Source organism: Festucalex cinctus, chromosome 1 (assembly GCF_051991245.1).
Source record: "Festucalex cinctus isolate MCC-2025b chromosome 1, RoL_Fcin_1.0, whole genome shotgun sequence".
NCBI classification, from domain to species: domain Eukaryota; kingdom Metazoa; phylum Chordata; class Actinopteri; order Syngnathiformes; family Syngnathidae; genus Festucalex; species Festucalex cinctus.
In genome coordinates, this window is record NC_135411.1 from 8,475,567 (window position 1) to 8,501,153 (window position 25,587).

The 25,587-nt window shown below is 40.5% G+C and overlaps 1 protein-coding gene and 12 non-coding genes across 15 annotated transcripts in view; 7 read left to right on the top strand and 6 right to left on the bottom strand.

The window, feature by feature from the left end:
* Positions 1-4,513, bottom strand: part of tnn (tenascin N) — a 57,785-nt gene extending 53,272 nt beyond the window's left edge. For all 3 annotated transcript variants that reach the window (XM_077514788.1, XM_077514796.1, XM_077514783.1), the window contains exon 1: positions 4,379-4,513. The gene's annotated coding sequence lies outside the window, so the exon portion shown is untranslated. The remainder of the gene's footprint in view (positions 1-4,378) is intronic.
* An 11,717-nt stretch (positions 4,514-16,230) lies between these two features.
* trnas-gcu (transfer RNA serine (anticodon GCU)) lies at positions 16,231-16,312 on the top strand. The gene has a single exon. It is a non-coding gene; the product is annotated as a tRNA-Ser (tRNA).
* A 464-nt stretch (positions 16,313-16,776) lies between these two features.
* Positions 16,777-16,858, top strand: trnas-gcu (transfer RNA serine (anticodon GCU)). Its single transcript has one exon. It is a non-coding gene; the product is annotated as a tRNA-Ser (tRNA).
* Positions 16,859-17,332: 474 nt separating this feature from the next.
* trnas-gcu (transfer RNA serine (anticodon GCU)) lies at positions 17,333-17,414 on the top strand. Its single transcript has one exon. It is a non-coding gene; the product is annotated as a tRNA-Ser (tRNA).
* A 2,018-nt stretch (positions 17,415-19,432) lies between these two features.
* On the bottom strand, positions 19,433-19,514 carry trnas-gcu (transfer RNA serine (anticodon GCU)). Its single transcript has one exon. It is a non-coding gene; the product is annotated as a tRNA-Ser (tRNA).
* Positions 19,515-20,427: 913 nt separating this feature from the next.
* On the top strand, positions 20,428-20,509 carry trnas-gcu (transfer RNA serine (anticodon GCU)). Its single transcript has one exon. It is a non-coding gene; the product is annotated as a tRNA-Ser (tRNA).
* A 446-nt stretch (positions 20,510-20,955) lies between these two features.
* Positions 20,956-21,037, bottom strand: trnas-gcu (transfer RNA serine (anticodon GCU)). Its single transcript has one exon. It is a non-coding gene; the product is annotated as a tRNA-Ser (tRNA).
* Positions 21,038-21,452: 415 nt separating this feature from the next.
* Positions 21,453-21,534, top strand: trnas-gcu (transfer RNA serine (anticodon GCU)). Its single transcript has one exon. It is a non-coding gene; the product is annotated as a tRNA-Ser (tRNA).
* A 372-nt stretch (positions 21,535-21,906) lies between these two features.
* On the bottom strand, positions 21,907-21,988 carry trnas-gcu (transfer RNA serine (anticodon GCU)). Its single transcript has one exon. It is a non-coding gene; the product is annotated as a tRNA-Ser (tRNA).
* A 524-nt stretch (positions 21,989-22,512) lies between these two features.
* On the top strand, positions 22,513-22,594 carry trnas-gcu (transfer RNA serine (anticodon GCU)). The gene has a single exon. It is a non-coding gene; the product is annotated as a tRNA-Ser (tRNA).
* A 1,345-nt stretch (positions 22,595-23,939) lies between these two features.
* Positions 23,940-24,021, bottom strand: trnas-gcu (transfer RNA serine (anticodon GCU)). Its single transcript has one exon. It is a non-coding gene; the product is annotated as a tRNA-Ser (tRNA).
* A 797-nt stretch (positions 24,022-24,818) lies between these two features.
* On the top strand, positions 24,819-24,900 carry trnas-gcu (transfer RNA serine (anticodon GCU)). Its single transcript has one exon. It is a non-coding gene; the product is annotated as a tRNA-Ser (tRNA).
* Positions 24,901-25,336: 436 nt separating this feature from the next.
* On the bottom strand, positions 25,337-25,418 carry trnas-gcu (transfer RNA serine (anticodon GCU)). The gene has a single exon. It is a non-coding gene; the product is annotated as a tRNA-Ser (tRNA).
* Between the last annotated feature and the right edge of the window lie 169 nt (positions 25,419-25,587).

Consider the following 25,587-nt stretch of genomic DNA (forward strand, 5'->3'; position numbering starts at 1 on the left):
CTAGTGGAGCGCCTTTTGTTCTCCGTTTTTTCCCCTCCCTGTTCTCCTCTCAGTTTGAGAGGAGACCACTGTTGGCCGGAAATAAACCTGCTGCCTTGGTGGCCTACCTTACGCCTGCGTCTGAGTCCTACCTGACCCCGCCTTGTCAGTGTGTTTCTGTTAAACGGGTTAATTTGTGTAACAATTATGAAATTGACCTGAAAAAATGTGAATCAATTACTGTATTTAAAAAGGTTTAAAAAGATCATGATAGAAAAATATGTAAATCCGGTATAAATGTAAATACATTTGTGTGTGCATGTATGTTTATTAGGGGTGTGAATTGCCGAGTACCTGACGATTCGATTCGTATCACGATTCATAGGTCACGATTCGATTCGATACCGATTAATCCCGATACAAATTTAAATGTCGATTGTTGCAATATATATATTTTTTTTAATTTAGAAAATCCTAATCAGTAAATTTGTACAGTGTTAGATTTGTATGAAAATGTATTTATTTATCTGAAACTTCAGTCTTATAAGGGTTGTAATCTGTTTCATGTTTGAACAGCATTAAAATATAATTTTAAGGCTTAATGTTCCATTAATATAACATTCTTCCATGCGTAAGGTGTGAACCCTAAGACATTTTGGTGAATATTTTTCCATCAAAAATGGATATTTAAAAATCGATTCGGCTGCCTATTGAATCGATTCAAGAATTGCGCGATTTAATATCGCGATATATTGCCGAATCGATTTTTTTAACACCCCTAATGTTTATAATTGTGTGATTATACTCATTATTAGGTGTTCGGTTGCTGCCATGCAGGGAACTATCAGGTCCACTGGGAGCAAATCAGGGTTCAGTGTCTTCCTCAAGGACAATTTGACACAATCACGGGGTGAGAATTGAACCCAGAACTTCACAGATGGGACACGACCACTCTACCACTGAGCCATGCCACCTTTCTTGTAACAAGCCAATCCGCTTGTAAATCCGTTAAGAATTCAGCGAGTTACGTGATACCTTACTAACGACTACGGGACAGCACACCAAAGTATTAGTAGTAATTATTTTAGTTTTAGTTAGTTTTATAACCATAAAATGTCATTTCAGTTAGTTTTCATTTTTTTTAAAAGCATTTGCGTTTTTTATTTTATTTCATTCACGAAATAGTTTTTGGAATTTTAGTTGTAGTTATTTCGTTAGTTTTAGTGAACTAAAATAACCTTGAATAGCACCCGTGTTTTTCGACACCCTCCCGTCTTACTTTGACCATCTCCAAACATTTTTGTTTTTATTTGATTTGAACTGAGTCAAATGCCATTTTTAGCATATGTCGCGGGCCACTAAAAAAATGGACGGCGGGGCGCAAATCGCCCGCGGGCCGTAGTTTGGACACCCCTGTCTTAAACATTCGACAGTCTGGTTTTTGTTAACTCTGATCGTAAGGCGGCAATTTAAAATTATTACCGTATTTTCTGCACTATAAGGCGCACCTTCAATGAATGACATATTTTAAAACTTTTTCCATATATAAGGCGCTACAGTAGAGGCTGGGGTTACGTTATGCATCCATTAGATGGTGCTGCGCTAAAGGGAATGTCAACAAAACAGTCAGATAGGTCAGTCAAACTTTATTAATAGATTACAAAGCAGCTTTCTGACAACATTCACTCCCAAAATGAATAAACATCTGTTTTATTATTTTCTCTGAGGTAAAGTAGTAGTGTTAGCTAGCGATCCAAGATGGCGGGATCTTCTGCGCATGCGCGTCACCGATCGTGCAGGGTCACCGATAGCGTCTTGACAGCGAGACCTGTCGCGGCTCAATATTGATCCATATATAAGGCGCACTGGATTATAAGGCGCATGGTCAAGCTTTTAAAAAAATTGAAGGCTTTTAGGTGCGCCTTATAGTGCGGAAAATACGGTACTTTAAAAACAGCCCGCACCAGAAAGTAATCACTCTGGAAAATCTTCCGGGGAGAAAATCTTTCAGAGACACTGGAGAATCATTGCTGATTTTGATCTGAAGGAAGGAAAGATGTTGACATACGGTCTAATTTTTGGATATGAATGAATGCGGGTTTCACAAAGCGACACCTCATGAATATCTTCAAACTTTTGAATGTGGTTACTTTTCCTCCCTACTTCCATTCTCGCGGTCAGCAGGGCTGCTGTAAAAAGTGTAAAAACCCAAATGACGCAGCCCAATATGGCGTCTTTGCACGGGGTCACTGATCCCCAGATGCAACCCTGGCATGTGCAGACCAGGAAAAGGAAAGCGAGTGTTTATCGTTCAAGGGCAGAGCTTTTTTGTCTGTGGGGCCGCTAAGGTGAGAAGCGAAGCCGATGAGCCGCAGCTTCCATGAAAGCCGCCGCATTATGCAACCTGAAGGCCTTTTTCTTTTTTTTTTATAAGCGGCCCACTCACTCAGGGATGTGGTCCTCTCTGTCTCCCCGGCTCTACAGCGTCGTGCATGGCTGAGGGCCGACATCTGGAACTCATTTCCAGGGCTTGTGGAGGTCCCCTGGGCCACGCACGGTAGCATTAAATGTAAATCTACGCGATCGGCAGCTACCCAAAAGCAATCCAATCTGCGACTCGTTATTTTGAATATCTACCCTTGAACGTGTTAGCATCTTAAGGGAAATGAGGGTTGACGGGTAATAAAGGATTATCTCACACGACGGGGCTATTAACTGGATGGCAGCTCTCTTTTTGGAGGAACTCAACTTCTTTACAGGTGCTCCAGTGGGAACAACATCAGAAATGTAGTTTTATGGAAATATTATTTTGACTTACCTTTAGTGCTGGAAAAATTCTGTGAATAATACACATTTTTTTGAGAAAAAAATTATATAAAAAATTATATATTTGTATGTTGGGGTTGTACAATATATCGAAAAAATCTGAATATCACAATCTTGGTCCATGCAATATTCATATCGCAAAGACATGCAATAAGTTTCATATGGAATTTTATGCTTTTATTTGAATTTGACCAGTCAGTCGCTAACTAAAATGTACACCACCATCCAATAGTTGAACATTATCGAGAGGTAATTACATCGCATGATTTTCCAGTATCGTACATCCCTAACATATATATATATATATATATATATATATATATATATATATATATATATATATATATATATATATATATATATATATTTATGCTGGGGTTTTTTGGGGGTCAAAATTAAAGGAAATATATTTGTTTAAAAATATCTTTTAGTGAGTTTTTTTATTTGTCAAAATGTACTACTGGTATCGGCAGTTTGTATCGGTATCGGTGAGTACTGAGGGTCTAGGTATCGGTATCGGTCTGAAAAAAAGTGGTATCGAACATCCCTAATATATACATATATATATACATATATATATATATATATATATATATATATATATATATATATATATATATATATATATATATATATATATATATATATATATATATATACATATATATACTCCACGGTTCGGTTTTCGGTTTTGTGCTGACGGTTTTCGGTTCAGTTCGGTATGCAGTGACTTAAAAATAATAATAATAATAATCTAATTGCCATGGAGTTAAAAATGAAAGTGTATATTCACAGCTAATTATTATTATTATTAGTAGTAGTAGTAATAGTAGTAGTAGTAGTAGTAGTATTATTAAGTTTATGCCAGTGGCATATAGTGGCAGGCATAACAAATAACTGAAGCTAAAAACTGTTTAAAAAAAAAAAAAAAAGTTTCATACTTGTTTCATACAGCATGTCAAAAATATGAAATTGCTTTAACTATATGTGTAGTAGATTGAGCCTATTTCACACTGGTCAATTTTAGTGAAGGAGAGGTCATCAATTTGATTTAGGAGGCGTTAAAAATGTCTTTAAAAAGAATTGACTTTTTAACCCCTGAAGCAGATAATCTTTTGCTAAAATACTTTTGTTCAATTTAGCATCTTGTTGTAGTGTTATTGTTGCTTGAGTGTTGAGTGTCAAAATATTAGGGATACCTAGTCCACACTGTCCAAAAACACACACCAAAAAAAAAAAACGCTCAAAAATGATTTCAATTGAAAAAATAAATAAATAAACATCACAAGTTATAAATGGTTCAATTAATACTACCTTACTATGGAGATGTAATATTAAAGCTTATATTGGGCAGTATCTATTGAAGAGTTTAGTCAATGTATTTATTTATTTTTTTGGCAATTGAAATGATTATGCCACAAATAAGCACCTATAAAAACACAGTAGCTGCTCAACATTCACTCACGTTTTAAGATGATGAGACATTCATTCATGGTGGCAACATTTCAAAGACCAACAATAAGTGCATGCAATTGAACGATTAGATGCAATGATAATAAAACAAACTCCTCACCGTTGATTGTTGGATTCCTTCTTGCGGCACCTGTTGACGAATCAAAGACCTCCTCACCAACTGGGGATTTTTTTTCTCTCTTTCTCTCTCTCTCTCCCGCTTGAGTTGTTAAACACTCTTCCCAATTGCCCGCAGGCCAATGGGCAGCAATTTGGGAGTGTCTCCTCTCCTTGTGGGATTCAAAAAAGGAGGAAGTGAAGGAGGAGAGCACTTTCGAGCCACTTTTAATGTTTTGATTTGATTTTTCTTCGGTGCGCAACTTCTCCTCACACTGCTCACTTTTCCATCGGCGCAATACTTTTTGTACCTTGAATAATATTAGTCTTGTGTAAGGTTTTGGTTATGGTGGCAGAGGAAGGGGGGGGGGGAGCTTGTTTCGAGGAGGAAAAGCCAAGGAAAGCTTCATTTAGGATTAAGAGTCAACAGGGAGCAGGATGGATTTCAAAATAAGTTTCATAACTGTCACTGTTAGACCTCCTAATGTCAACGTTGACGATACTTGACCGGCAAGAATGCCTGTTAATATATTTTAGGCATTCACACACCTATGAGGTGGGGTGTTTAGATTTAGATGTAGTTTTAGAGTGACAAATATTTTCATAAACATAAATTGTAGAGTGATATGTATCACTAAAGCGTCATGTATTTTATTTTCCTGCATCTTTTCCTCAATGTAAATGTAAAGTTAAAAAAAAAAAAAGTATTTGTTTATTTATTCATATTCAAGATAGCAGAACAATTACCGTATTTTCCGCACTATAAGGCGCACCGCATTATAAGGCGCACCTTCAATGAATGACATATTTCCAAACTTTTTCCATATATAAGGCGCTACAGTAGAGGCTGGGGTTACGTTACGCATCCATTAGATGGTGCTGCGCTAAAGGGAATGTCAACAAAACAGTCAGATAGGTCAGTCAAACTTTATTAATAGATTACAAACCACATTTCTGACAACTCCATTCACTCCCAAAATGAATAAACAGCTGTTTTATTATTTTCTCTGAGGTAAAGTATCAGTATTAGCGACCTGTTGCGGCTCAATATTGATCCACATATAAGGCGCACTGGATTATAAGGCGCATGGTCAGCTTTTGAAAACATTAAAGGCTTTTAGGTGCGCCTTATAGTGCGGAAAATACGGTAAATAAACTTTCACAAGATGACAAGAAGGCGTAATTCCCTTGTGAATCAACTCACACAACATAATGCGTTCAATTAAACAGGCTCAGATTTCATTTTGTGACCACACTTGGAACTCAAAATACGCATATTGCTAGGACTGGGTTCAAAATATCGATATATCGATATCGTATCGATACGCCTTTTCATATCCCAATATCGATACATAAAACCATGTATCGATATATCAATATCCTCCCCCCGAAAGCCAAATGGGATAGGCTCCAGCACCCCCTGTGACCCTTGTGAGGAAAAGCGGTTAAGAAAATGGATGGATGGATGGATGGATGGATGGATGGATGGATGGATGGATGTCACAACAACGTGAATGTCGTTAGTGTACAGCCTGTACTGTGGTTGTAATTGATTTGAATTATTGTTTTTATAAGGCCATGTTAAATAAAACAGATTATAAGTGTAACTGCAATGGATTCAATTCTTAATGTAAATATTCATATTTTTACTAATGCGTTAAATTAGAGTAAGAAGTTTCTACTATTTGCAGCAGTGGTAATTTTGACCGTCTAAAATAGCTACTGCGTGAATTCCTCAACTGAATCGAAAATTGTGGTGAATCGTGAATCGAATCGAATCGGGTCCTTGTGAATCGAATCGAATCAATTCTGGAAGTCTGAATTGATACCCAGCCCTACATGTTGCTCATCGTCTTTTATCCCATTCAAATGAATGGAAATGACAATCATCCATTACAGCCACCAACAAGCCCCCCTCCCCCCCGCGCCAAAAAAATAAAATAAAAAAGAGTAATGCATTTTTAACATGAAAAATACCACTCTATAATATTGCACTTTATAAAAACATACAGTAATGACATCATTAAATAGAATGAAAATAATTTGTCAGGTTTTTTTTTTTGCCAGCTTGTGCTGCTCTTTCTGGTGTGCGCGCACAACTTTGGCCACCTGAGGGCAGTATAATGCAGACTTTTCAATATAGTGTACATGCAGCCGGTCAGAACTCCTCAGTAAGCTGCAGCAATACATATTAGTCCTTATTTTCAAATGATAAAAAAAAAAAATATGCCTATGCGTTTTGTTGTATCAACTGTCTGTTTACTGTCTTCAAATATCTGTTGCCTAAAGGGTTATAACAATCATATCGGTCCTTGACATTTTGTGTTGTTTGTTAGCATTAAGCTGAACAGAACTATCTAAAACAAAGTTATGTGGTGGTTAAATTCACAATTTTCAACAGGAAGTGGCAATAAACAGCTTGAAGCCTCTTTTTTTGAAGAATTGTTCACGATCTACCGAACTTTCATTTGTTGTTGTGAAGTGAGCTGAGTTGAGTTCCACCATACAGCACTCGTAATATCACATTTTTAGTTTCACATCAAAATAAAAAAAATAAAATAAAATATATCATCCGAATGATAAAAAAAAAAAAAAAAAAAAATCAAAAAACTCGGCTCGCTCATATTCCAAGGCACATTTTTAAAAAAGGAACCGCAATATCTCCACATGCGGGTGATATTGAGAGCAGCTACTTTATAAAAAAAAAAAAAAAAAAAAAAAAAAAACGAAAAAAAAACTGTACCCCAGCTGGTTGTGTAGTGTCAAGCGCCTCTTGACAGGAAGCATATGGAGGTTTATCGCATAACAATTAGCTGGTAATAGCTGACATGACGCTGGTGTAAACAGTGGGACGAAGTCAAAGCAAGGTGGAAAAATCCTGAGATGGACAAAACATGTACTATTAATTGTCAACATGTCTCATTACATGTATGGCGCATAATAATTAAAGCGACGAGAATGCCACTGAAAGGCCGACAAGCTTTGAAACTGTATGTTTAGAAAGGAGCGCTCTGAAGTCCAGGCAAGAGAGACAACCGGATGCTCCATAATGACACAATCATTATCAAGAATTTACACTTCCTTCCAAAGTTAAATATAACACTGGAAGCAGCTCGTTTAGTTTCCCTTGATGAAGTTTTCTATCCCACAGTTATCCCCCGTTTGGATTGAAGATGAAGTAAGCTGATTCCCACTAAGGAATACACCAAGAATTTGTCAAACTGCAAACTCGTCACAACATTTGTACGCGATACCGTGCTGCGTTCGGAGAACGTCTCACCTGATTCCACAAGGAGCCATTGGAGTCATTTTGGCAACAATCAATCTCATCTGACTGAAGCTATTTTGACTTAACTTCCAAATCTGAACACTTGCCATCTCCTGTTGTCGATCAGAGAAATAGGGGGGAAACGAATGTCATTATCGAGTTTGTATTCGTACGAGCATCTGATGATGATGATAACAGTTCTTTACTGGGAATGAGAAGTATTCCATCCATGAACTTATACTTTCACGGAAATATCTTTGTTTCCTGTTAGACAACAGACTCTTGTCACAGTGGGTGATGATTCTTTTAAATGGCTGTTTGTTTGAACGTCTTCAAAGAATAACTATGCCATATTCTCTCTTATTTCACACAGTTCACTTCACTGCCAAGGTCATAATTTAGCAGTCAAAAATCTAAGTCCTCTTGGTAAAACATAGCAACAATATTTGTTTTGATTTTACCCCCACCAAGCTCTTAATTAGAGAGAGAAAGATTAGCTATTTGTCAATGGCTAGCTATAGCTAGCTAGCAGCTAGCTATCCATTGTGTAATTTTTAGCTAGCTCGCTATCCATTGTGTACTTAATCTACAATAGGTAAGCTAGCTATCTAGATAGATAGATAGATAGATAGATAGATAGATAGATAGACAGACAGACAGACAGATAGATAGATAGATAGATAGATAGATGGATGGATGGATGGATAGATAGATAGATAGTAGACGGACAGACAGACAGACAGACAGACGGATAGTAGATAGACAGACGGATAGATAGATAGATAGATAGATAGATAGATAGATAGATAGATAGATAGATAGTAGACGGACAGACAGACAGACAGACAGACAGATAGATAGATAGATAATTAAAATCTTTTATTTATTTTTAGTATTTATCTTGTTTAGAAAATGGGCTTTATTGCTGGACCATCATGTCTAATGCCGTGTTCAGCACTATAAACAACATGAACATTCTTGTTCATAGTTGCCCATTAATCTCATAAACGAGTCGAATACATGTAATATCGTTAATCACAGTATCAATGAATGATAGATGACGTCGTAAAGATCGCTGTCAGATTACACCTTTTGCTCACTGGAGGAAGCAATTGGTTGAGCGCTCCTGCACACCTGCTGCAGATCTTCACCTTCATTCCCATCCAGTCAAGATAAATCGCTCCACTGCCGCATCGCGCTGGCTTATTCCTCTTGACGACCGCCGAACGCGAGAACACCCAGCTGTTGTTTACCAAAGGAATTTCGCCGTCTCGGGCCTTGCGCCGTAATTAACGGGACAAATCACCGCTCCTGCCAAAAGTCTGATTTAACGTCAATGTTTATTACTGTTTTGTTTGCTCGGAGCATCTCAATATTGCGCAGCCATGCAGGTGTCTTGGCATCACCTGTCATGTTACCAGTTAGGATGTGGACAAAAGGACTATTAGTGCGACATAAAGTGAAAACAGAAGAAAATTTGGAGTTGTACTTTATCTTAAAGGTGTTTGATAGGTTTCATCCTCACCAGATTCGTTTAAGCATTCTTAAATCGACACATTTCAGATATTGTAGGTTTATTTCTGGTCTGCAGCTTAAAATGCACTTTCTATATAACAGCTTTTTCCTGCTGGGTAAAGCAATGCAGCAACATTTAAATGTGCCCTCTAGATTTCAATAAAGGAAAACCTTACCTTCTATTAACCATTCGGTTGGATGGCTACAATTAAGATTCAGGGTGAAAAATGGATAATAAAGCACTGTTAATTTTATATGGGTGGGCGGGGGTATGCCTGCAAAACATATACTCAAGTCAATATTTTTATTGCAAAAAAAGAGCCATCAGAATCTTCACTAGAAAGTCATTTAGACATCCAACAAATCCATTATTTCTTCAGTTAAAATTGTTGAAATATTATGAATTAGTAGATTGCAGGACTATCTCAGAAAATTTGAATATTGTGATAAAGTCCTTTATTTTCTGTAATGCAATTAAAAAAACAAAAATGTCATACATTCTGGATTCACTTGGAAACACTTGCGGGTGTTTCGAGTTAATTGAACGATTCAAGTGATTAGTTGAATAGCCTACTGGTATACTTTTGACGATATTCTAATATTTTATGGCATTTTTTTTTTTGAATTACAGAAAATAAAGGACTTTATCACAATATTCTAATTTTCTGAGACAGTCCTGACCTGTATAGTATTCTGCAAATTTGCTGGGGGTTCACAACAAAACTTTGACATTGAATATTCAAAACTGATTTGAAAAAAGAGAAAGCAAGTATAAGTTAAAAAAAAAATGTTGCAGGACCAGATTGATGAACATTGCGTTTCCATAAAAGGAACCAGCATATGGAACAATCTGACTAAAAGAAACCAAAGAATCAAAGTAAAAAATTACATTTTAAAAGAATAACGAAATCCAGCTTGTTAAAGAAATATGAAATTGCTTAATCAGATGGGAACATTATGCCATTGTCATCTTTGTTGCAACTGAATTGTAAATTAAGAAAAAAAAAGTCTTTGTGACCAAAAATTTATTTATTTATTTTCGTTTATGTTGTTTTTAATTTCCATTTGTAGCTGCGCTCTAGGGAGAAACGGGGCAGAGAAAATAACTTATCTGCTCCTTTCCATTCTACATCAAAGAATATTGTTTTATAATATATTGTCTTTTTTTTTTCTTTTATAAATGAATGCAATAAATGCTAGAAATGAAATGAAAACCTAAGTAAGCTTAGCCATGAGGGATAAATTAGAGGTGTGTCTCAATACTTTTGTCCATGCAATCCGGCTTGTGTGTTTCCCCAAGTTGTAAGAAAGCATTTTCCTATGCACGTGCTTGAAAGGCAGCGTTGAAATATACGGAATTTAAACGCAGGACAATTATGTATGTGAGAGCGAACCTTAAATCAAACAGCCGTGGCACCGCGGGGCAGCAGTGCCACTGATTGCACGTTTCCTTGTGTATCTGGAAAAAGTTTCTTTTTTTTTTTTCACTGTGAAGCCCAATTGCTGTCCAAGCTCACTTGACGGCAAATGAGACGCGACAGACGACTGCAAATAGCGCCCCCACATAAAAAGAGGCGTTTGAAAGCCTCGTGTATGGCTTGTCTGCAGGTTGTTCCGCTAACAAACTCAGACTTGGCCACTTGACATCATTACAATATCAACTTATTTCCATCTGTTTGTAAGCATGAAAAAAAAAAAAAAAGAGTTTGCGGCATGTTTACGTGGAAACGACATGATTAGATTTAGGGGAAGCGCAGGAAAAGATTTCATGTGTTTACTTTTGCTGAGTGCCTCGGAGGCTTTAATAAAAAAATAATAATAATAATTAAAAAAATCTTCGAAATACAGTTAAATATCGGTTTTCGAACATAATCCGTTCCAGAAGGCTGTTCTAAAAGTGATTTGTTCGAAATCCGAAACAATTTTTCCCATTATAATTAATGTAAATCATTTTAATCCGTTCCAAGTCGTTTCCAAATTTTTTTTTGTTTTTTTTTGTTTTGTTTGTTTTTTTACTATTTTACACCATAAACTGCACTGTATACTGTTTACCATAAATAGAAAATGGTAGAAATAGACACTGTTTTATTTAGATATCCTATCTAAAATTATGAAAAATAAAACAAAATGCAAACATTTCTTTTTTAAATTCAATAGTTCTTTCCTCTTTTCTTCACCAGCTTTCCCACTTGCACTTGCTTTCTTTGGACCCATGATTAGGTGCTAATACACGATGCAAAACTAAAAAAAAAAAAAGATTTGAGTAAATAACAATGAACAGGTCTGCTCCAAACGAACTTTGAACACGAATGTGCATCCTGGCCATTCAAGTTAGCTCAGCTCCAGAGTGAGTCGTGTTCAGGTACGCTCGGCTTTTTTCAGTTTGGCTGAAAGCCGGATTTTTGGACGAGTTCTGAGACGTAAAATTCTGGAATTTTCTGGTTGAAAACCGATTTGGTTGAGAAGAGAAGCGTTCGAAAAACGAGGTTTGACTGTCGTCACGTCAGGGGACGGAGACAAGATCAAGTCAATTTAAGGACAAACGAGTCAAGGCCATTTGAGTTTACAGAATTGTTCCTTCTGTGTGCTCAGCCGTCTTTTCATGAACACACGCACACACAATCTATCATCAGCATCAAATCAATAGTATATATTTTGTCAGGTGTCTGCAAACACATCTGTGTGGAGTTGTTGTGTGTATCTTGCAATTGACCGACTTCCAGTCTAGTCATCTACTCTTGCTCACTCAGTGGATACTCATCGTCATGGTTAGGCCAGTACACTTGTAAAATTGTGACCCCTGTTCCACTACCTTGTTCTTGACATTAAGAATATTTTATCTAAAACATACAAATGTAAAATAATAATTTCTCTCTATCTTTTTTTTTATTTTATTTTAGTCGAGTCAAAGCATCAATGAACTGATGCTCGAACTGTTGCCAGGCAGAAATACAGGAACAATCGGGTGTGTTGAAGTATTTCAGTACACATTTACACACAAACCGGCACCAAATTTAGCATCCGGTGTCCCACATTTAGCTCAATAAAACTCACCGAGATCTATTGTATAAAATAAAAGAGAATAAACACTACAACTACAATTGCAATTCTGGTGCATTGATTTAAACACAAGAGCCAAACTAAATGCTACGAAAACACTTGAATGTTTATAGTACATGTCTCGAAAATTTTTGACTTTAGTGGGACTGACAGTTGACGTCATGAAAGCGATTTCAGCATTGTGGACGCAACACCTGGAAATACGCTTTCCGATGCAGAAGGTTGTGTTCATAAAACCTGAGGACCGCCATACATTGTAGAGTGTCGGTGGTCCCCTTGGCAAAGTATAATCGCAGATGTGATTCCTTCCCCTCGCACAATATCTTCTTTTATTATTATTATTTTTACCATTACTAGCCTTGCTTGCGCCATTATTATTCAATGACCTCGCAATGGGAAAAAATAACCCAAACCCATTCCTTTGACATTTCACTTGGCACATGCTTGAATGAAAGAGTATATCTAATTCACAGAAATTTTTACCGCATCACATAAATCTGCGGAGTGGAGTTTCTGCTTTTCCAGAAATGTTGCCTTTGGCAGCACATAAGAGAAATCCACTTCACTGGACCCAAAAGACTCTGCTGCAAGTGTCGAAACACAGACAGACCAAGTTGGTGATATATCTGTCTCGCTCTCTACAAGAGTGTGATGAAACAGTCCCTGCAGTATTCAGCATACACCACTTTATAGATATTGGAAACTATCATGTGTATAAAAATACATAACGCGTAAAATATACACATAAAAGTATATCCGTCCTAAACCAGGAACCTTTGAAATTGGAAGCAACCGGATGATGAAAACGAGATTTAAAAGTTCCATTAGAGTCTTCTGAGCAATGGATCCTTATTAGACGCTTTTAAATTTGAATTGGCACCACGATCATCGTATTTAAATGCAAACGTACTCAATACAATGAATATACCTGCGACTGGCTGGCAACCAGTCCAGGGTGTCCTCCACCTACTGCCCTGTGATAGGCTCCAGCACCCCCCGCAACACTTGTGAGGAATAAGCGGTCAAGAAAATGGATGGATGGATGGATGGATGGATGGATGGATGGATGGATGGATGGATGGTTAATATTGTGTTAGTGGAATATGAGTTAAGCAGCAAAATCCGGTGTCGGTGTAAGATGTGATTGGGCTGCCAGATCGTATCGGGGTCGCCTAACAAACACGTCCTGCTACAGGATTGGCTGGAAATGATCCAGTTGACGTCAAACATTGGAAAGAAAATATTAAAGATGTAATTTAAAGGACGGACGGACGGATGATGGATGGATGGATGGATGGACGGACGGACGGATGATGGATGGATGGACGGACAGACGGATGGATGGATGGATTAATGAATGGATGGACGGACGGATGGATGGACGGATGGATGGATGGATGGGGATGATGGATGGATCGACAGACGGATGATGGATGGACGGACGGACGGATGATGGATTAATTAATGGATGGACGGATGGATGGATGGGGGATGGATGGATGGATGGATGGATGGATGGATGGACGGACGGACGGGCGGATAATGGATGGATGGACGGACAGATGGACGGATGATGGATTAATGAATGGATGGACGGACGGATGGATGGATGGACGGACAGATGGATGGATGGATGGATGGATTGGAGCTAATTTTTGTGGCGTATTCTAGAACTTTTCTGATACACCTCATATGTCACCAGGTACTCTACAGCTAGCAGTTAGCATCTGATCAAGTGTTAGCAATCCAGTCTTTCTCTGCATCGTCTTGAGAAGTTTATTCATCTTACTTTTTCCAGCGCCAACAAATAGTTTTAGTTAAGTTCTGTGGAAAAATTATTGAGCAGGTAAGTTTGTGAATGGCATGGGTTTACTGTCCATGGACAGCACCCTGCTAATTGCTGCTAGAAAACGAGGAGGTCACTGTTAGTCTTCCAGTCGGTGTCATGATTTCATTTGATGTCTTTTTCTGCAGCGGACCTTTTGACTGTGCGAGAAGTTTCTTTCAGCGAAAGTCCAAAGTCTGTATTTGAGACATTCCTGAGGTGTGGAAACCGAGTCAGTGGAGTCGCTAATAATGAACCGCATGTGTGACACCGACGGAGGGTATTGCTGCTGACTCGGCGTCTGTGTGTACAGAATGTGTGCATGCCAGGTGGCTGCAGAACATTTGAAACAGTGATGGAGACAACGCTGTTATTCTTTTAAGGTATTTTAAGCATTTTTCGATTTGTTGTAATGTTTTGACTGGCCCAAGTGATCTGGCTGCCCATTCTAATTTTTTTCTTTTTTCCATCTGTCCCGCCCCCACTGATGTGAGTTTGTTGACACGGTGGACATTAATAGCTAACATTAGCATTTAGCACTTTGTAACATGACTCAGTTAGCATGCTGAGTGTACAGCGGTGGCAAATCCAGGTCCAGCCAGTAAAAACCCTGGAACAGTTTGGCTTCGCTTCAAAGCTAGCTCGTTTATCTGCCAGTTGAGTGGAAGAACCTGTGGCTAAAACCAAACTGTGGCAGGGTTTTCCTTTGCTGGATCTGGATTTTAACCTGGCCATAGCCAGATTGATATTGCGCTTCACTCAAGGGAGTTCTCCGCAATATCCACCTGGTACCGGTCTACGGTCGTTTGCTCGGGAAGGGCGGGTCATTCTGTATAATAATTCGAGCTGATTGGACGATACGGCACGACACTTTTGCTTTAAGCAATCACGGCGACGGATGAAAATGTCGTCTTCGTTCTTGTTGAAGTGGAACCACGAACATCTTACCAGCTAGAAATGTACGAAGCACCTCTCGCTGTTCAACATTCAACAAGGAAACGGTGAGAAATTCTGCAAGAACAGAATTGTTGCATCCCTTCGTCCATGGTAGGTTTGTTTGTTAGCCCCTGCGTCGGCGCTGGCTTCCTGGTTTCGTCACAGTTCCAAACACAATGTCGCTCTGTGATTGGTCCGAACCACGGCGGTTATCTTCGGGAGCGGTACAAGATGCATTCTCCCGAGTTTGTGAACTCACAAATACCATTAGAATTCATCTTGCGAGAGCAAGGTTATCTGGATTTGCGACCACTTGTTGAACAAATACATCACACGTCTGACCATAACTTAAAAAAAAAAATTTTTAAAAATAACATTACACCAGCCAACAAGTGGTTTCGTGATTTCTGGGTAATTTTAGGAGAAGGAACATGGAAATGGCCGTAAATAACATGTTTCTGTAAAGGCCTGATAATCATTTCTCTTCTATACGGATAGTTTTGAATGGCTGGTGAGCTTTTTTGACACTGCTGCTACTCTAAACACACTTCTAGCAGTGATCCGATGTGGTGACCGAGTGGTTAAGGTAATACACTGCGAATCCTTCGTGTTCTGCATGTATGGGTTCAAATCCCAACCTCATTGAAGATTGATATATTTGACACTGTTGCTGCTGTGGTAGCACTTTAAACCATGTTCCTCAGAGGATGTGGATGGTGCCCAAGGATTATGGGGTACTGGACTGTCTTTGGTCACAATGCAGTTTATCTAATAATATTTAAAGGCAGAATTTCTGGATTCAGAATAGACTCCATCATCAAGTAGGTACCCGTGTCACATCGTCACGTGCTACCTGACAGACCACATCCAACTCCGTAAGTGAAGTGCTTCAATGCGACAATGCCAAACAAAATTACACGTTAAGGCTCAACATTTTGCAGCAAAATAAAACCACGATGATAGCAAGGACTTGAAATACCGTGACTATTGTTAGAAGGTGCAAAGGGTGGACTGTTTCACATACCTGGGACTGGGAGTATATAACAGCTAATCTTACATGGTCAGTGCATCATCGGCCATTAGATGGGAAAAGCCTATCAGAGACTTTACATCCTCAGGAAACTGCTGGTGAAGTTCTACAAGACCACTATGGAGAGACTCTTGTCATATTGCTGCACAGTGTGGTATGGACAGGGCGTTGCCAACCTGTTTGATCCAGTCAATTTGGTCTCTTATGAGCCACAGAGAAGCAGATGAGGTGACCGAGTGGTTAAGGTGATGGACTGCTAATCCTTTGTGTTCTGCATGCATGGGTTCGAATCCCATCCTCGTCGTGTTTTTAGTGTTTGTGACACTGCTGCTACTCTGAGACCACTTTCAACCATGTTACTCAGAGGATGTGTATGGCGCTCAAGAAGTACGGGGTTCCAGACTCTTCTGTGTCAACAGTTTTAATACATATTTTCTGTGCGCAGAACAGGCTCCATCAACTAGCAGGTACTCCGTATCACATCGTCACAAACACATCAGATTCCAGTATGGTGAATACACACAGCCGGTAGTCCGTGATGTGCTTCAAGGCGACATTGCCAAACAAAATGACATTTTATGAAGAACCGCTCATTATTTTTGTGGCAAAACAAAACCACGATGATAGCCAATTGTCTTATTTTCATCAACAACGAACAGGCCAGATAAAATTGCCGGCGGGCTGATTTTGGCCGACAGCCCGGATGTTGGCAACCCATTGATCCAAAGGCAATTTTAGGCTCAATGGCCTCTCAATCACAGAGAATCAGATGAGGTGACCGAGTGGTTAAGGTGATGGACTGCTAATCCATTGTGTTCTGCATGCATGGGTTCGAATCCCATCCTCGTCGTGTTTTTAGTGTTTGTGACACTGCTGCTACTCTGAGACCACTTTCAACCATGTTACTCAGAGGATGTGTATGGCGCTCAAGAAGTACGGGGTTCCAGACTCTTCTGTGTCATCAGTTTTAATACATATTTTCTGTGCGCAGAACAGGCTCCATCAACTAGCAGGTACTCCGTATCACATCGTCACAAACACATCAGATTCCAGTATCGTGAATACAGACAGCCGGAAGTCTGTTAATACAAATCTGGTAATGATGTGCTTCAAGGCGACATTGCCAAACAAAATGACATTTTATGAAGAACCGCTCATTATATTTGTGGCAAAGCAAAACCACGATGATAGCCAATTGTCTTATTTTCATCAACAACAACTAACAGGCCAGATAAAATTGCCGGCGGGCTAATTTTGGCCGACAGCCCGGACGTTGGCAACCCATTGATCCAAAGACAAGTTTAGGCTCAATCAGAGAGAATCTGATGAGGTGACCGAGTGGTTAAGGTGATGGACTGCTAATCCATTGTGTTCTACACGCATGGGTTCGAATCCCATCCTCATCGTAGAGTGGCATTTTCGACAATGCTGCTCCTCTGAGAACACTTTCAACTGCGTCCCTCAGAGGATTTGGATGGCGCTCATGAAGTACAGTTCTTGTCATCAGCTCTTCTAATGGCCTTTATGTCTTGTCTGTATATGCAAATTTGGCTGTGCGAACCCCCGCTCCTGATTGGTGGACTGGTTTCTCGCTCCTTCTGTTTGGCTAAAATAGCTTCCTAAGGCAATAATAGCCGGCTACAAGTCTCAGCAGAGATTTTTTATTGAACACGGTAGTCACGCTACCACATATATATTCAATGCAGTCCCCTTGTATCGCGATATTATAGCGCGCAATTCTCTCATCGATTCAAAAGGCGGCCGAATCGATTTTTAAACATTAATTTTTTTATGGAAAAATATGCAACAAAATGTCTTACTTATGGTTAGAGTTCAAATCTTAAGCATGGAAGAATGTTATAGTAATGGAACATTAAGCCTTAATATTTTATTTCAACGCTGTTCAAACGTGAATCAGATTACAAACTGTTAAATACAGTGGCTCACAGTTATAAGACTGAAGTTTCAGATAAATGAATAATACATTTTCATACAAATCTTACAGCACATGTACAAGTTTAGTGATTGGTGTTTTCTAAATTTGATTTTAATTTAAATAATAGCAACAATTTATAATTACGTTTTATAATTATGGATAGGGATTAATCGGAATTGAATCGAATCGTGACCTATGAATCGTGACGCGAATCGAATTGTCGGTACGAATCGTCAGGTGCGGCAATTCACACCCCATATATATATATATATATATATATATATATATATATATATATATATATATATATATATATATATATATATATATATATATATATATATATATATATATAGTGCCCTGCGATTGGTTGGCAACCAGTCCAGGGTGTCCCCCGTAACTGCCCAGAGCCAGCTGAGATAGGCGCCAGCAGCCCCCGCGACCCTTGTGAGGAATAAGCGCTCAAGAAAATGGATGGATATATATATATATATATATATAGAGAGAGAGAGAGAGAGAGAGAGAGAGAGAGAGAGAGAGAGAGAGAGAGAGAGAGAGAGAGAGAGAGAGAGAGAGAGAGAGAGAGAGAGAGAGAGAGAGAGAGAGAGAGGCGGGTATATAGGTGGTTGAGTGGTTAGCACGTCCGCCTCCCAGTTCTGAGAACTCCGGTTCGAGTCCAGGCTCCGGCCTTCCTGGGTGGACTTTGCATGTTCTCCCCGTGCCCGCGTGGGTCTTCTCCGGGTACTCCGGTCTCCTCCCACATTCCAAAGACATGCATGGCAGGTTAATTGGTCGCTCCGAATTGTCCCTAGGTGTGCTTGTGTGCGTGGATGGTTGTTCGTCTCTGTGTGCCCTGCGATTGGCTGGCAACCAGTCCAGGGTGTCCCCCGCCTACTGCCCAGAGCCAGCTGAGATAGGCGCCAGCACCCTTGTGAGGAATAAGCGGTCAAGAAAATGGATGTATATATATATATATATATATATCCATTTTCTTGACCACTTTTTTTGCCGCACTGGCAATTATATCTGGCCTGCAAAATGACAATGAGAAATCCTGATTAGGGACCTCATAATAGTTGCGGTATGGTAAAGAACCATAAAATATTCTGCAGCCTTGTTAACGAATTTTAAACAAGACAGTTACACCACTGACCTGTATATATGACTTGATAGCCGATAGCCCATCCACGCCAGTGCAAGCCGTTGAAGTCACGGGGCTTTTGAAGGAATGTGGAAATGGAGGGCCGTAAATCAGTCTGAACGTTTGTAGTTTTTTTGTGTGGCAGTGTTCCCACCATCGTCCTCAAAGTTGCTTAGTGCAAGTAAAAATGACCCCATCAGGCCATGACAAAGGTTCCATTAATCTAACTGTTAGTCGTTGTTTCAAAAGCAGCATAATGAAAATAGGAACTGAAGGTTGAAAACTTCATGTGGTACATGGTTGAAAGTATTCTCAGCGCCCAAGGCAGTGTTGAAAACACCAATCTTCGATGAGGATGGGATTCGAACCCATGCATGTAGAACACAATGGATTAGCAGTCCATCACCTTAACCACTCGGTCACCTCATCTGATTTCAGCTCATCAAAGAGTGTCCAGTGATCTTAAAACTGATTGGAGCAAGAACGAGCCAGCAACGTGGTGCACCGGCAATTATAAATGGCCTGCCAAATGACAATTTCAAAAATCCTAATTAGGGATCTCACAATAGTTGCAGTATTTAAAGTTTATTTGCTATCATCGCGGTCTTGTTTTGCTGCAAAGTGATGAGCTGTTCTGCTTAAAATATAATTTTCTTTGGCAATGTCGCGTTGAAGCACTTTAGTTCCATATTTGTGTGACGCGGCCTATCGGTTGTATCGGCTCGGTTGCATCACGAAGTGGCAATGTGATACGTAGCACCTGCTGGATGATGGCGCCCCCTCTGCGACCAGATATTCTGCCTGTAAAGGCTTTTACAAGAACTGGTGACAAAGCCTGCAGATGAGGTGACTGAGTGGTTGAAGTGATTGATTGGTCATCCATTGCATTCTACATGCACAGGTTCGAATGCAATCCTTAATGTAACTTGTTGTTTTCGACACTGCGACTCTGAGAACCCTTAAACCGTGTCCCTCAGAGGATGTGAATGTTTCTCAAGAAGTATGAGGTAGCAGACTCTCCTTTGTCACCAGTTCTAATAACTTTAAATATCGCAACTATGGTCTCTTTGCACAGCTCGAATACTTGCTGAAATTAACACCACTCCTTTGTTTCCTGTATTTCCAACCAACGCTGCCTTTGCAAAGTATATTCGCAAATAACTTGAAATACCGCAACTATTATGAGGTCCCTAATTCAGGATTATTTTTGTTTCATTGTCATTTTGCAGGCCAGATATAATTGCCTGTGTGGCAATTTTGGCCCACGGGCCAGATGTTGCTGATCCGTTCTAGCTCCAATCAATTTTAAGACCAATGGACTCTCCTTAACAAGGTAAATGTGGATGAGGTGACCGAGTGGTTAAGGTGATGGACTGCTAATCCTTTGTGTTCTACACGCATGGGTTCGAGTCCCATCCTCATCGTTGCGTTGCATTTTCGACACTGCTGCTCTTCTGAGATCACTTTCAACTGCTTCCCTCAGAGGATGTGGATGGAGCTCAAGAAATACGGGGTACTGGACTGTCCTTTGTCACCAGTTCTTCAATTAACCTTTACAGGCAGACTTTCTGGGACCAGAATAAGCGGCTTCATCCAGCAGTCAATCACTGTCACGTGAGTATGCAACCAATTTGCACATTTGTGTTACGTGGCCTATCGGCTCTCTGTATTCACAATACAGGTGCTTGATTGGCTGCATAAGTACGTGTCGGTGTGGCAGTGATTCATGGCTGAATGAAGCCAGTTCTTCTGTGCTGCAGAAATTCTGTCCGTTTTGGTGATTAGAAGAACTGGTGAAGAAAGGACAGTCCGTTGCGCTGTACTTCGTAAGCACCATCCACATCTTCTGAGTGTCGAAAATGCAAAGCAACGATGAGGATGGGACTCGAACCCATGCGTATAGAACACAATGGATTAGCACTCCATCACCTTAAACACTCGGTCACCTCATCTACTTGTCGTTTTTGCAGCTTCTCCATGACAGTAATTGTGCGCAGACATTTGACAACCCATCTTTGAAACGGGGAAATTAAGGACGTGACATATGCCGTAACGCAGTCTGAACTTTTGTAGTTTTTTTGTGTGGCAGTGTTCCCATCATCCTCTAAGTTGCTTCGTGCAAGTAAAAATGATACAAACTCCATCACGCCATGATGAAGCTTCCATTAATCTAGCTGTAAGTCGATGTTTCAACAGCAGAGTTATGAAAATATGAATTGAAGGTTGAAAGCTTCATATGTGGGACATGATTGAAAGTGTTCTCAGTTTCCCAACAGTCGAAAATACCAATCTACAATGATGGGATTCGAACCGTAAAACACAACGGATTGACAGTCCAGTCCATCACCTTAACCGCTGAGCGAAGCAGATGAGGTGACCGAGTGGTTAAGGTGATGGACTGCTAATCCATTGTGTTCTACACGCATGGGTTCGAATCCCATCCTCATCGTTACTGTGCATTTTCGACTTTGCCGCATCACACAAATGTCAAAGTAAAGTGCTTCAAGGCGATATTGACAAACAAACTTTTAAGCACAACACCCATTATTTTTGCAGCAAAACAAGACCACAGTCATAGCAAGGAATTTAAATCATCCCGAATCATCTTGGGGCTCACTTACGGATTTTGATGCTGCCAACGGATTGCATCACGAAATCACAATATGACACGGAGGACCTGCTGGAAGATGGAGCCTCTTCCGTGGCTAGAAATTCTGCCTGTAAAGGCTACTAGAAGAACTGGTGACGAAGGACAGCTTGGTACCTCATATTCTTGAGCGCCATCCACATCCTCTGAAGGAGCGTCTAAAACACCAAGCAACGATGAGGATGGGATTCGAACCCATGTGTGTAGAACACAATGGATTAGCAGTCCATCACCTTAACCACTCGGTCACCTCATCTTTTTCTCTCAGTAGTTAAGGTGATGAACTGGACTGCTATAATACATTGTGTTCTACGGTTTGAATCCCATCGTAGATTGGTATTTTCGACTGTTGGGAAACTGAGAACACTTTCAATCATGTCCCACATATGAAGCGTTCAACCTTCAATTCATATTTTCATAACTCTGCTGTTGAAACATCGACTTACAGCTAGATTAATGGAACCTTGGTCATGACGTGATGGAGTTTGTATCATTTTTACTTGCACGAAGCAACTTTGAGGATGGGAACACTGCCACACAGAAAAACTAAAAAAATTTCAGACTGTGAATGCTGCCTTTGCAAAGTATATTAGCAAATAACTTGAAATACCGCAACTATTATGAAGTCCCTAATTCAGGATTTTTTTTTTTCATTGTCATTTTGCACGCCAGATATAATTGCCAGTGCGGCAATTTTGGCCCACGGGCCAGATGTTGCTGACCCCTTCTAGCTCCAATCAATTTTAAGACCAAAGGACTCTCCTTGATGAGCTAAATGTGGATGAGGTGACCGAGTGGTTAAGGTGATGGACTGCTAATCCATTGTGTTCTACACGCATGGGTTCGAATCCCATCCTCATCGTTGCTTTACATTTTCAACACTGAGAACATTCCAACCATGTCCCTCAGAGGATGTGGATGGTGCTTCCGAAGTACAGCCTGATGGACTGTCCTTTCTTCACCAGTTCTTCTCATCACCTATACGGACAGAATTGCTGCGGCACAGAAGAACTGGCTTCATTCAGCCATGAATCTGTGTCACTTCCTCACGTAGTTATGCAGCCAATCAAGCACCTGTATTGTGATGACAGACACAAATGCGCAAGTTGGTTGCATAGTCACGTGACGATAACACACTGATTCACTGCTTATCTTGCGCCCCGAAAGTCTGTCTGTAAAGGTTTGTAGAAGAACTGGTGACAAAAGAGTCAGGTACAGTGATACCTCGGCTCACGAACTTAATTGGTTCCCAGAGAGTGTGTGTAAGCCGAAAAGTTCTTCTTCCGAACATTTATTTCCCATAAGAAACCATTAAAATGAGAATAATCCGTTCCCAGGTCCCTATAAAACATAATTTTCTACTAAATAAGCCTTAAAACTACACAAAAATATACCTTATTTTATGTATAATAAATGTGCTATTGTATTGTAATTAACGAAATAAATTGTACTGTATAATAAAGTCGTTTTATTTTACTTTGTGATGGTAGTTCTTAAGGATAGTAGCAATGGTAGACTTACTTCATTCGCGAGCGTTTCACCGCGTAGAGTGTTTATGGAACGGTTGCCGCTCATTCGCGCTTTCGTGCTCACCGGAGCGGAGGAGGCGTGTCCCTTGGTGAACAAGGAAGTGGAGCACTTTAGCGAGTCAACAAAAAGTGAGCACCGCCAACTACTTTCACCTCTTTCCTGGGACTAAACAGCCGTGGCACGATTTTCTCCTTTTTTGAGGTACGTGATGGCACTTTCGCTTTTTTTAGTGGCGCGAACTCCATTGACTACATTGCAAACGCGCCGCCGAATCGCCGTCCCTCGCTTTTGGTGAGAACGCAGCATTAGGCTTAACACTAGCCTGTGGTGGGGTCTTTTTCGGTCCCATAATAGCAAAAGTACACTCAGAATGTCTATCAAACACAAACCGCGTCCGCACTAAAAGAAAGGGGGTGACGAACTGGGACGCCGTGAGCGTGCGTCAGCTTCTCGTGGCCGCCACCGTGGTGCTGTTCGACCGCGTGGTTTGGTTCGTCCACCGAAAAGCAGTTCGTCAGCAGAGACTAAATTCTCGCGAATTTAATGTTCGTGAGCTAAAGCATTCGTCAGCCGAGGTATCACTGTACCTCGTATTTCTTGAGCGCCATCCACATCCTCTGAGGGACGCAGTTCTCAGTGTTGCCACAGTAGCAGCAGTGTTGAAAAATGCCAAGCAACGATGAGGATGGGATTCGAACCCATGCATGCAGAACACAATGGATTAGCAGTCCATCACCTTAACCACTCGGTCACCTCATCTGCTTCTGCTGGACCGCTGAGTGTAAATTGGCGCAAAATACAATCAAGAAAACTCGGATAAATTACCTCATTGCTGTACATTCTTCACACAGCTATTGCAAACAGAAATGTATTTCAATCCAACTCCATGCTACCAGGAGATAAAGATTTCACGATACTCTATGCTGGTCCTCACATGAAATTTGGTCTTCATCCATCCATCCATCCATTTTCTTGACCGCTTATTCCTCCCTCACAAGGGTTGGGGGGTGCTGGAGCCTATCTCAGCTGGCTTTGGGCAGTAGGCGGGGGACACCCTGAACTGGTTGCCAGCCAACTGCAGGGCACACAGAGACGAACAACCATCCACACTCACAAGCACACCTAGGGACAATTCAGAGCGCCCAATCAACCTGCCATGCATGTCTTTGGAATGTGGGAGGAGACCGGAGTACCCGGAGAAGACCCACGCGGGCACGGGGAGAACATGCAAACTCCACCCAGGAAGGCTGGAGCCCGGACTCGAACCCGAGTCCTCAGAACTGGGAGGCGGACGTGCGAACCAGTGCCCAACGCGACAACGCCAAACAAAACGATATTTTAAGCAGAACAGCTCATCACTTTGCAGCAAAACAAGACCACAATGATAGCATATAACTTTAAACACCGCGACTATTGTGAGATCTCTATCAGGATTTTCTTCATTGCCATTTGACAGGCCAGATATAATTGCTGATGCGCCAATTTTGGCCCACGGGCTGGATGCTAGATCCAATTAATTTTAAGACCAATGGACTCCCTGTGACACAACAGTAGAAGATGAGGTGACCGAGTGGTTAAGGTGATGGACTGCTAATCCATTGTGTTCTACACGCGTGGGTTCGAATCCCATCCTCATCGTGGCATTGCATTTTCGACACTGCTGCTTCTCTGAGATCACTTTCAACTGCGCCCCTCAGAGGATGTGGATGGCGCTCAAGAAATACAAAGTACTGGACTGTCCTTTATCACCAGTTCTTCAACTAACCTTTACAGGCAGACTTTCTGGGCGCTGAAGAAGCGGCTTCATCCAGCAGGCAATCAGTGTCACATTGTCACGTGACTATGCAACCAACTTGCACATTTGTGTTATGCGGCCTATCGGCTGTCTGTATTCCCAATAAAGGTACTTGATTGGCTGCATGACTATGTGATGATGTGACACTGATTCATGGATGATTGAAGCCAGTTCTTCTGTGCCGTCTGTTTTGGTGATTAGAAGAACAGACAGTCTGTTACCCTCATATTCTTGAGCGCCATCCACATCCTCTGAAGGAGCGTCTAAAACACCAAGCAACGATGAGGATGGGATTCGAACCCATGCGTGTAGAACACAATAGATTAGCAGTCCATCACCTTAACCACTCGGTCACCTCATCTGTTTCTTTATTATCAAAGAGAGTCCATTGGGCTTAATATTGACACCCTCGACTGCAGGCTACGGGCCAACTGCCAATTTTATCTGACCTGCCAGATGACATTGATGAAAAAAATTGATAATTGGCTATCATCGTGGTCTTGTTTTTGCTGCAAAGTAATGAGCCATTC